Below are 13,121 nucleotides of genomic sequence, written 5' to 3' on the forward strand. Positions count from 1 at the left end.
TTTCCTGTCCTCCATTCTTACTTGAGGGGGAGGAAGAGTGGATATTCTCTTCTGCTATCTTGCTTGAAATGCTTGAAGAGTGAAATGGCCCTTTACAAAATGCTGTGCAACAGCAGTCTTCAAAAACAGTGGCGTGGAGAAACCTACACTGCATGCAAAATAATGTTTGGTCCTGGCATCCCTGGTAGACTTGGGCATCGTAAGTCAGGATGTCAGGACGTACCTCTCATGTATCACTTGCAGATATCAAAGTATTTGTCTGCTATTACATGCCCAGTCCTAAGAGAAGGAAAAGCAGAGGCATGGATGAATGGAAGAGAATTTCTCAGTTCCAGTTCAGTTGTGAAGTTCCTTCTCTTTTGCATCTGCTGCAGATTTTTCGTCTTTCATGTGATGTTTCAAGCCTGTCTCTTGTGTTAGAAAAATGAATACAGTGATAAGAAAGAGTACGTCCTCTTTTGTGTGGGAATTTCAGATTACTCCAGTAATATATGGTGGACACTGGTCTGATCTGTAGGGGTTTGATAATATTTTCTGTTCATGCTCTGTGAGTTTTAAATGAAAGCATTTAACAAACCAGTGGTATCACAGCAATGTCCCTCTGTTACACTGAGGTTTTGCATTGCCTTAGATGGTATCATTTTGACTGTACCAGTCTCTGACAATTAAAATTCTCTGGCTGGAAACTATGCACTACCAACATTAAGGAAAAAACAGCTAATTAAGAAAAAAGTTCTCAAAATCCTCATGTGAAGCAGACTTCTATTACTGAAACCTGTTTTCAGTTCATCCTTGCAGATTTTCAGAGAGTACTATCCAGACCAAGTTGGGCTTTTTCCCTGACACTTGATGCTACACAACCATGACTATCCTGATAGCCTCCGCAGCAAAACAACATGATTTTTCTGTGATATAGATTCAGTATGATTCATGCTCTGCATTTGTCAAGCTGATGTTAAGTAGAAAAAACCAGAGAATTACGTGGCTTTTTTGTTTGTAGGGTGGTTGCTCCTGAAATTACTTGTCTAAAAGATGATACAATGGAGTGGTGTGTACTGCTGCTTGCCTGAAAGGCTAGTTAATGTTACCTATAGCCTTTAAACTGGGCTTCCAGTGATCATACATGTGACATAACAAGCTAACAGGTGGCTTAATGAGTTGGCATCTGACTTGGTGGGTGCTCACAGCCTTCAGCAGGTGGTAAAACATAACAGGTCATGCCTATGTTCAAGTGCAGTTACTGTACAAGAAGAAAACAGAGCTGAGGATCACTATGTTCTTGGCACAGTGACACTCTGCAGTTGTCTCATGTTGGGCTCTGTTCCTGGATACTGCAGCTCTCCCCAAGAAGAAATCTCAAAGATTACCAAGAGGTAATGGCTCAAAGGCATGAAGCATTCCTGTTGCATGTTTTGGGACAAAAACATGGTACATGTGCAAAGCCCATGACAGCTTCACTGTTTTCTCTTGCCACAACCTTTCTTAAAGTCAGAATGTTGTTGTGGCTTCACCTCCCCCGCCCCTTCCCCCCGCACCCCCCCCTTCCCTTTTTATTTATTTATTGTCTTAGCTGAAAATCCTATGTCATCAAAACTAGAATGCCAGTATAACAGGTATGAACCATCTCCCCAGGGTCATGACTGATATCTCAAGCTTCTGGGAGTAACTCATGAACAGTGAGGCCGATTGTCCTCTCAGTACCAGATCAATGACTGGCCCTGTGTGACCCATCTGGAATGGCATTTGGAGGGCGAACTTGGTTCTCTGGTTTCCCAACCTGGATGCTGGCAAACCTGGCTCTGCTGGTGACATACTGCTGCTCCGCAGCAGCTGCTGCCTGAAATGTGTTTCTAAATTTAGGACCCTTCTGCCTTTCTGAGCCCATTCCAGGTATGCCAAGTCACAAAGCTCAGAGATCAACAGACAAGCCAGGAAACCCTTAGGTTTTTGCTGTGGCTGACTGATGTTTGATTTCCTCCTTCTATTCTTTTGGAACTAAGAGTTTAACTGCAACTGAAAGTCTTAGCAAACCTTGCCTGGGCTGTTATGACTGTCTCTTTATTTGATGGACACAAAGAAAAACATCTCAATGTATACCAGGCTGCCAGCCCATTTCCTGATTGCAATGTGGGTTCTTCTGAGGATCACTTGTATAAAATTCACTGTCCTAATTAATAAGTACCCTTGAATTTAAGGAGTGGAAAAGAGGTTAAAAAGGGAGTTGCACAAGGAAACTGTACTTGCATTTTTCTAAATACATTAAAAAATAATATGCACAAACACAAACTGGGATGGAAGTCTTGTCATAAAAGACTTTGGGCTCCAAGACTTAATTAAAAGTTGCTTTATCTGGTCACTTATTTGGCTAGAGTGTCACACACTCCTCCACACCTACACACTCCAATTTTACCTATCACCAGTAACCTATGTTTACTGGGACTACTGGTTTTATTCATATTTTGTGCAGATAAGATTCTGTAAGCAAGCTCGTGTTTCCCAAATGGGCTTCCTACAAATGAAAAATCCTTTAAATAACTCAGCTGTAACTCTACCATTGATGACATTTTCCCTGGGCTACCATCAAAGATGACAGGGTCTGTGCTGGATATGCCTTCTCTCTCCAGTATCTGTTTGCAGAGAACATGCAGTTCTTCAGGTGTTAAAGATCTGTGTTACAATTTGATCCCACAAGTTGGCTACAGATTTGACTTACCTACACAACGGGTCACTCAGGCTTGGAAAACCTAGGCTCTAGTCAATGTTTTTGGTCCTCACTTCCTTTCCTAGTGATTGCTTGCTTCACCGGCTTACATTATAAGTCTTTGCAGCAAAGAAAATATATCCCTGTGCATGGCATCCAGTGGAATGATGGACCCCACCTGGAAATCCAGTGAGGATCCAGGATTCCTGGATCCCTGCATACAGAGTGACAGCAGGAGAAAAGGAAGCCACAAAAGTAAATGTTTTGTCTTGCATGGAAAACCATGAAACACATTTGCCATTTTCAGTAACCCTGTCTAAAAGTACTGTAGGCTTAGTGTGCTGCAGATTTTTCTTCACACAAGTGACTAAAACACGCTCTTTCAGACACAAGAAGAACAGGCCCAGTTGTTAATAGGTAAGGATAAGAAAAACACCAGCACACTAAAGACATGAATGAATCATTTGGGAACCCGATTTTGAGAGCTGAATTAAAAAATAAAACACCCCCAGGAATTATCAACAAAAGATATCCATTTAATTATGCAGCTGTATAATACTGTAGGCCTAAGGCACTTCGAACCACGTCTTCAGTAACGTCGGAAGTACAATCTCAGCATGGATGGACATATCCTACTCACCCAGAGCTTGCACTGGTCAAGCACTGATATTGATGAGGCTGCATGAACTCAGACACCAGCTCAAGTGAGCCAGCTGAGTGGCAAGGTAGACTGCTGCGGTTTGTACCCTGCCTATAGATGAATGGAAACTACCACAACCACTGGGGCTGCAGCTAATCTTCTGATTTAGATGTCATTGTGCTGCAGCGTAAAAGTCTGCATCAGTTTCAGTGCTGTGCAACACTGTGTTAAGATACCTGAGCCAGCGTAGACAGCACCAACAGCCGTGGGAATGCGTGGTCAACCATTTGGGTATTGACAGCTTCTCCACCTTGCTGCAGCTGCAGTGCAACCAGCACACAGGTTCAGAGCTAGCTGAAGCATTTTGTACTTTGTTGGCACCAGAGCCTACACCCAGTAGCTACTGCCCGATGTTTTAACCTTGCCTGTGTCCTTTGCATGTTAGAGAGTTATAGCATAAGTTTCACACCATAACTTGCACATCCCACCCAAATACTACATTGCTTTGCTGCTTTCAAACATGCTGCTTTGGTACATGAGAATTGTGTGACGACCAAGAGCCAGATTTACAATCTTAGCAAGAAGCACGAGTCCAGTCACAGTGTGAATCACTTTGTTCAATGAAAGGCTGTTCTTTCCTGCTTTTTCTAGAAGCATGGGTCATTTGTGTTACTAAGCATCTATTTTTAATTTGCCTTGCTACTGCAAAATAGGAGAAGAATATGAAGAATTCTGAAGAATGAAAATTAACTTAGAATATCTAATGTCCCCTCTATACAGTGAGAAGTAATTCCTGTACCAAAGTAATACTTGTACCTCAGCTCAAATTATGCTGAAAGTGTAGGAAAGATAATTACACAAATGAACACTGGAAAAGATGATGTGGAAGGACTGTTGAAATACCCTGCTCCAAGTCATGCAAGAAATCAGTGGTGGAGGTAAGAGTTTAACAGAGTGGTTGCTCACGAGCCAGTATTGTGCCCAGGTGGCCAAAAAGGCCAACAGCATCCTGGCTTGTGTCAGAAACAGCCTGGCCAACAGGACTAGAGAAGTGATCATGCCACTGTACTCAGCACTGGTGAGGCTGCACCTCAAATCCTGTACTCAGTTTTGGGCCCCCTGCTACAGGAAAGACACTGAGGTGCTGGAGAGAGTTCAGAGAAGGGCAATGAAGCTGGCGAAGTGTCTGGAGCACAAGTCTGATGAGGAGCAGCTGAGGGAACTGGGGCTGTTCAGCCTGGAGAAAAGGAGGCTGAGGGGAGACCTTATCACTGTCTGCAACTACCTGAAAGGAGGTTGGAGCATGGAGGGTGTTGGTCTCTTCTCCCACATAGCAAGTGATAGGACAAGAGGAAATGGCCTCAAGTTGTGCTAGGAGAGGTTAAGATTGGGTATCAGGAAAAGGTTTTTCCTGGAAAGGGTTTTCACGCATTGGAACAGGCTGCCCAGGGAAGTGGTGGAATCACCATCCCTGGAGGTGTTTAAAAGATGTGTAGATGCGGTTCTTAGGGACATGGTTTAGTGCCAGTGTTAGGTTGATGGTTGGACTCAATGATCTTGAGGGTATCTTCTAACCAAAATAATTCAATGGTTCTATGATTCTATCGCTGGTCTCTCCTCTTGAGGCAATTCCTAGGGACACAGTCTGCACCACTTAGACTGCCTAGAGGGATGTAGGATGCAAAGACCTATTCCATGTGTCTCTCTTCTGTTGCTGACTTCAGACTATCCTGCTTACATTCTGCTGTTGCCTAGAGGGTTGATTGTTTTTATACTCTTTATTTCAATATGGTTTCCAGCAGAGTGCTTATTATACAGGACTGTAACAATCACTGCCTATACAGCTTATTCCACTTAAGTGTCCATACTTTTTTGATGGTAAAAATTGAATCTACAAAGGGAAGATATGCTTGTGTAGCTCCGTAAGTAAAAATGTTCTAGTAGAGAATAGTCATAGTTTAACATGAAGGACTAAATGCGTTTTCCTGGGCACGGGAGAGCATGAACACTGTACTGTTCTGCCAGGTATTCTAGACCAGGTACAATATACAACATGTTTTCACAGCTTTTAAAAATTTCTGTCTCACCAGTGATCCAGTTATTCAGAATCAACTTCATCTTTTTTTCAGAGCATCTTTTTCTTATTAAACACTTTGTTTTTGAACTTACTTGTCTTTTTAGTACTCTGGTACATGCTGAAGTGAATCTGTCCTGATGCAGACTGACAGCTACAGAGCAAGGAGAGCAGATCCCTGATCCAGCCACAGAAGTCTCATGTCACTGACACCTAGCATGTACCACATACTTGTCCACAGATTCTTTTAACACGGGCAATATCGAGACGAACTCATTACAGCATATGCCTTCCTTCTGCTATCTCACAGTTATGGCTCCTTGTAATTAGGTAGTCTGCATGAGCTGAAGGACTTCTAATGAGAAACATGGACATTGTTCAAGTCTGATTCCAATGTCTTGTAAAATGGGATTTACCTGCTTTTCCAAATATCCTCTGTAGACCATTAATGACATTTTAAGGTCATAAGCCATTCCAGTTGTTTGTCCTTGCTGATCAGACTTTGCCAAATGCTGTTTGTTCAGGAGTCCTGAGTGTTGATTGCATAGGAATCTGTAGTAAATCTCTGCTTTGTCTGGCCTTGAACTCATCTTGTATGCTATTGTGTTACTGGTTTTGCAAAATATCTTGTTTGTTTGTTTGTTTTATTTTGTTTTTCCTACTGCTTGGCAGTACTCTTGATATCTCTGTTGAGTCCCTTTTCAACTGTGGCAATAACAACATGTCACAGCAGATGCCATGCAAGTCTGACTTTGAAATAGTTCTAATCCATGTGCACTTCTAGCTTAACTTCTCCCAGTGTCTCCACTTATTACTCCCTATCTCTGCCCCATCCGTTTCACTACCCTTCTGCACATCTGTCATACTAAGTCAGTTTTCTAGTTTGAGTTCTTATAACAATCTGGCACTGGGACCTGATTCCCCAGTGCCTTATTCTACAGAGCCATATATCACTTTACCCTACAAAGCCCATATTTGTATGTGGTTATGAGTGTGTTTTACGTTTGTAACATGCTGCTCTGAGTGCTCTGGATGTCCTTTGTTTTTGACTTGACCATACCACACATGTCTTATATTCTTGGATGGCTACAAGCATTTTTTTTTCCAACACACTGAGATTCCCTGTTGCTACTCATTTGCTTTTCTACAGTGAGACTGTGATACGTGTGCCAGCAGACTGTTCTATGTTCCTGAATGTGCCTCCTTGGGACTTTTCTTTTTCTTCAGCTGCAGCTTCTCAAAATCTGTTAAAATTGTCCCTTCCTTATTAGCGAGGGTTCCCGATTGCACATCCAGTCTGTCTTTATCTCCTGTGGACCACCTACTGGGATTTGCATTATTTTTTCCCTTAGAACCCACGCATTGCAGCGGTCTAAAAACCCTACAGGGAAGGTGATAGTGCTTTTCTGATGGCATATTTTTTGAAAAAGAGGCTAAGACTTGCAATGCCCACTGGGTGGCTCCAGACGCTGCACCTTGCTCCTCCTCTAACCCTAACTCTGCCTACTCAGAACCCACCCAGCTCTGCAGAAATACGTGTTCAGTGTTGACTACCACTGGTAAAATTGACAGGGCAAGGCCTGGGGTAGCAAACACACGATACAATAGATACATAATTAATGATTATTAATGACTTTGCATCACAGTAGCGCCCAGAGGCCCAGTGGAAGGTGCCTGTGCAGGGAGTAACATTGATGTCAAAATTCCACCCATTGCACTTGAGGCACTTGACTGAGGCACCAGTACTCAAGGAAGAGAGATGGGTTTAGACAGGCCATGGAGGTGATGTCTTCTCCTCAACGACTGCATGGGCAGGCTAAAGGAGATAATGCTCAAAATGTAGGTGACTTATTTAAACTCTTGCGGTTATACAGGTTGAACCTGAGCTTTTGGGAAAAGGTAGTTACTGAGGACCAGAACTGCAGTGGTGCCTTCCCTGGCTCTGTGAGCACGTGTGCACGAGCACATGTGTTTGAACATGTGTGTATGTGACACTACATGTTTTTGCCTTGCCAGAAGCAGACAGAGCACATAAGTAGAGACTTGGCAGGGAAGAGGAAAGTCCTCTGATTTAAGGCGAAGACAGAGTAAATCACTATAAAGCACCAACACAATAAATTCAACCCAGGCTGTTATCTAACTCTATGCCTTCTCTTTGTAAATACACCCCAGGTTTGTCATCTCTTTCAAAATTCTACACATGTATGTCACTCCCACACAAACAGGTCTTCCTGCTTCAGGATTTCCACAGTTTTGTACTTTCCAGCCACTAAGTGCTGTACAGACTGTTAAAAGAGCTGTTTCACCAGGACTGCCCTGTGGTAGGGCTTGTGTACCAGGAGAGCCACCCACCCAACCAACTCCAGCAAAGACAAGCATAACAAGGAAATAAACAGAGACTAGTCCTTTTTGTTTTACTCCAGGCAACAGTCTCATTTGGTCCATGATTAAGATTTAATTCAGATGTAATTAAGTCAACAATTCCTGCTCTTTGTGCTATACCACAATTTACTGCTCCAGGAAACCCTTGTCAGTTCTACTAGGCTTAAAAGAAGTGTGAAGATCTTAGCTGGCTTTGCATACACAGGGACTGTAGTGATTCAACACATATGGTAAATACATGTGTTATAAAGAGATTTCTCCATCTTGCAAACAGCATCACACAGAGACTTGTGTGAATTTTTTAGCTTTAAAATGTTAAAGTCATGGAGGCTCTGAACTTCTGCGCTTGATAATCTGTCATTGTGTCTCACCCAGCATGACAACAGAAATCCAGTCTTCTGCACAACATCGATTTTATTGAAAGGTTGCAATGATTGAATTTGCATTTTTATTGCTGAACCTGGCCTATAGGTAGTAACTGCCCCTTTCACTAGGGGCTGTAGTATATAATCTACTATATTAGGCATTTGAATCTATTTAGAAACTGATGCTACTTTGCAATGTGTCAGCTTGCTTAATAAAGGTGTCCTTGAAAACCTGCTTCTGTCCAGGGCTGAATTTAAGACCATGTGTCTCTTCCTTCTTGATGAACATGTCTCTTAATCTAAAGCATACCAACAAAGATGAAGTTTCAGAAGCACTTGAGTTGGAAATTCCTTGATATGTAGAGACAAGGCTTTGGAATTTCTTCTGTATCTTGCTCCCAAATTAGGCAAACAAGTGTCTTTATCAAGGTCCATATCTAGTACACATATTTGAGGAGAGCAGTCATAGCTGGAGTGGAGGGAATCTGTACTCAAACTGAACAGTCAGTCCTTTTGCCCACTTCATACAGTGCATAGGCATGATTAGATAATTGCAAGCTAACAAAGCCTAGAAGTTGTGGAAGACCCCGAGATTGCTACTCCTAAATCCAGAACACCAGCATTTAGGCAACTATTAAAACACTGGCATGTCACTCTGCTATTTTACGTATGGATTGAGTTTCAGAACCAAGGAAGTAAGCTGTATTATTTTTTTAAGTGTTTGGCTTTTAAATTTTTTTAAAGTGCTACATCTGAATATATTATATCATATGTAAAAACCTCAAAACCCTTGCCACCCACCAACTCTTAACTTGTTGCTTTTCTGAGGTCATGCTGCAAGTCCTGAGGAATTCTCTAGTAATACCACAGAGAACGTTCCTTTGGAAATCTGAGATTTCCTGTTGTTGAGGTTTTTTGCTTGGTTTTGTTTTGGTCTCTGTTTTCCTAAGAAATGTATCACATATGAAACGCACCCCAGAAGAATCTTTATGGGTGGATTTTGTAAATCACAGTCCTTAGGGTTGCTGAAATCGGAATTTCTGGAGCTTCAGCAGATGAGATGATGAGATCTGATATTGACCAGTCTTAGCAGAGAACCAGAGGGCTTGGGAACGAACAGCTGCTTCTGTGCAGAAAGCTTGATCTTGCCTCATAAGGTGAGCAGAAATTGGAAAGAATGCCTGGCTATGAGAAGACATTTTTACTATTTCACTTTTAGAAAGCTCACCCAACACAACTGGTCATATGGGCAACCTGCGGAGACAGAGTAAGGTCTCATCCACAGCTGCATTTTGCATTCTAGGTAAAATATACAAATGCTAAATAAACTATGAGCCTGGTTGTTTTCTTCAGCTGCCATCAAAGTGGAAGTTGCAACACATTCATGCCCATGTGGGCCATGCACTTGGAAGACACACTGTTCTCTGCACTAACACAAACTTCAGCAACCATACATATCTCTCTGAAGGCTAAGACTGAAGTGAAATTGATGAGACCTTGCTAAGGAGAGGTGCCTTAGGTCCTGGCACCTCCAGTCCTGGCTTGCACTGTCAGCTCTATGGGAAGTCTGAGCAGCTGGTTTTGACATCAGATGACCCTTCTTTTGAAGGAGTGCACTCACATCTGCCTTATGTGCTCTCTGTCCCTCTGTCATGTGAATACTATTAGTGACAGTCTCAAGAGAGACCAAATTATAGCCAGAGTTCCCAGCCTAAGATATGCTAAGTTTTTATTCTGGGAAGAAGAAGCAGGAAACAAACCTTGGCATCAGAAAGATATGGAAGAATAGACATTGGGAGGAGATAAAATGCTAAAGGTGCAGCAACCACAACAAGCTCAGCTGAACCATGAGCCTCTATTTGCTGGTCTCTGCAATAAGAAGAGACTTTAGAAAGGATATGGCACTTTACTGACGATTTAGCTCATTGAGTTTCTTAGCACCAGGAATACAACAAGTCCAGTCCTCATATCTAATGCCAGCGTCTGTCATCAAGTAGGAAGATATGTTGTCACAGACTATTTCATGTTGGCATGCTACATGAAAGCTTCGGAGCAATGAACACTCTTCACCTTTTGTAGTAAACACAGGCCGTCAGCATGTACTATAATGTAATCTAGTAAAACAAAATAATTTTGGAGCCTTTCAAATACTGTGAAGGAACAGCAGGCTGTGGGTGGGCTGCTGTGCTCTATGAATGCTGCCTGTTAATACCCAGATGTCAAATGCCAACTTTCCATTCACTACTGCAAAATAACAGACTGCCATGTGGTAAAAATAACCATGGGAGGCATGCATCACATTCCAGTGTTTGTTTCACCTACAACACACTATCAGAAACGTCTCTGTGGAAGTTCCCTGAGCATCTGTATCAATGCTATCTCAAACAATGTGTCTCAGGTCTGTGATTTGGAGAACAAGTTTAAGGGAATGGAAATGCTTTTTGTTCATTTTTTACGCTGAATCTAAGGTAGATACGGGAAGGAGGAGAGCACTTTCTTGCTCTGTGACAATGAGAAAGAAACTCAGAAATGGCTGCTTTTTTCTCGCACTGACCCAAGATCTTTAGGAGAACAAAAAAACTAGACTAGTGTTACTGCTTCTCTATGTCTGCCGACAGTTTGTGCTGAGAGACATGCTAAATCCAGATATGGCTTCATCCTGCCACTAATGCAATGATACCATCAATTTTGCAGCTAGGTTTCAAACATTAACTAATGCAGGAATACCTTTCCATACTTCCCACTACGGACAGATTTCCAGTCCATTTAAGACTCAAAGAATGTTGAACAATGAGTCCAATCTTCTTGTTAAGTCCACCAGACCAACTACTCTTTTGAAGAAATGCAAGACACAGTACCAGGTTTTTTACATGGGACACCATAAATCTTATTCTGAAGACTCAAGTTAGGCAAGCAGAAATGCCGGAAGTGCAGGACTAAGCTCACTGCAAACCTGCTTATTCTTCTATTTCCACTTTGCACTCTTGGATAGAAAGACTGTTCCTCATGTTCATATGTTTCAGAATATCTAAACATATTAAACTAATTCCAAATAACAAATGATCATTCTGCCTGTAATCCACTGTTACACCATTCATATGCTTGCATCTTATCTTAATCTTGCCCTCTCTTTTTTTTTTAACTTGTGTGCGCATCTTGTACATTTATGTCCTCTTGTTGTTAATTATGAGCATAATGATAGCATTAATTATTTGTATTCCATTCTTTGTTATGCTTTGTTTCTGTTTTTGTGATGCAGATATTTTTTCAGTTGCTTGGCATGAAGCATACAGAAATGCTGACTAATGTAGACATCCTTCTCTCAAATGCTTTTGCAGCACTTACTCATGTCTAAGTCTACTTATATGCACATATCCTTGCAAGCTACAAGCTGAAGTATGTGATTTCCTGTATCATGATAACATGTAAGTCTAAAAAATAAACAGCAGTCTGCACACTCATGAATTTTTGCTGCCCCAGTTGAATTGAACACCTCCCACACAAAGGAGAACTGGTTACACCAGCTTAAGAATAAACACTTTAAGCATGTATATATTTTGCTAAATGTCTGACTTTAGCTGGAAAGTTACTTAAAACTGAATTAGAAAAAGCAATACTCAAGCATTTGTGTTGTGTGCAAGGTCTTCGAGACCATCTACAAACTCACACCTAGCCCTATGTTTTCCCTAAGGTTGAGATGTTTGCCTCTTCTGGACAGCACAGACCTACATCAGCCCGCATCCTCATTTCTGAACGTTAGTCTGATCTCAAGCACTATCTCCTTCAGTTTTCTGTTCTCTGTTCTCTGTGTCACACTTCACTCAGCTGTAAAAGTCCACATACTTTCCAGTGGGGACAAACCCAGAATGTGTGCCACAAAATTCACAGTCCTCTTTACACTGCAGCTGCTCTGTGCTTGCACATATGACGCAGTGTGACTCTCACAAATGCGCAAGATCCTGGGCAGAGTGGTTGTACAGTCCCCTGGCATGATCTCTATGCCTGGTCTTGCAGTATTTTTCTATCCTCCAGGTGGACCAGCTGAATCTGTCCTCTGTTGCTCTCACTGAGAAGGTTTGGGCTGTTTCATAGTGGTCCATTGGACAGTGCAAAGTGGGCTCCTGCAAACATGAACATATGAATGATCCTCCTGTAATCCTCCCCTCTGATACTTTCCTGGGAATGCAGACGGGAAATGTGCTGCATAGGGAGCAGAAAAAGCCTTTCAGGATGAGTTCATTCTATTTCACTCCTCCAGATAACGTGCTTGACATCTGTTTTCTTCTTACCCCTTCTACAACCCTTTACCTTTGCATCATATCTTGATGTGTCATGTTGTCATGGATGTAAATTTTAATTAGACTAATGACCTCAACTTCCACTGTCTTATCTCTACACTTCAGGTGCAACATTTTCTCATTTAAATTAAAATACTTTTTTACTGTCTTTGGAGTTCCCATAGAAAGATAACAGGGAGGTTAAGCATGCTAGTGAGGCTGTCAAACGAATGTCCTTTCAACTCAAGAGCAAGCAGCTGACCTGTCATTTGACAGATACATGGTCGCAGCAGAAGAGAGCTCTGTTACTTCCAAATATTCCAAGATTTTATTTCATGGCTGCAGTTAAGGAAGAAAAAAATCCAAACTATCGGGGCAAAGGGCATGGACTTCCATCCTACACTTTGAACTAATTAAGCAGGTTTTGTTGCTTTCAGTGGTGGTACTCACATAGCTAAAATTAAGCACATGCTGATGTGTTTTTTGTATGGGGTTGGAGCACTTAGCGTCTTGTAGCATTCAGTCCTAGGTGAAATGTGTATTACAGTACATATTTCTGAAGTTGAATCTATGTATTCTTTCCATCTATGGCATTAAATAATGTTATAAAACATCAGGTAGCAAATGAAATATTTTTTAAAAAGTTTTCTTGCCTTATGCTGTCACAGATGTAGCAGAACAG

At 41.8% G+C, this 13,121-nt stretch overlaps 1 protein-coding gene across 7 annotated transcripts in view; it reads right to left on the minus strand.

The window, feature by feature from the left end:
- The window catches only part of PALM2AKAP2 (PALM2 and AKAP2 fusion), a 267,852-nt gene that overhangs the window by 193,630 nt on the left and 61,101 nt on the right, over positions 1–13,121 (minus strand). The window lies entirely within an intron of this gene.

Source organism: Columba livia, chromosome Z (genome assembly GCF_036013475.1).
Source record: "Columba livia isolate bColLiv1 breed racing homer chromosome Z, bColLiv1.pat.W.v2, whole genome shotgun sequence".
In the NCBI taxonomy this organism is placed as follows: domain Eukaryota; kingdom Metazoa; phylum Chordata; class Aves; order Columbiformes; family Columbidae; genus Columba; species Columba livia.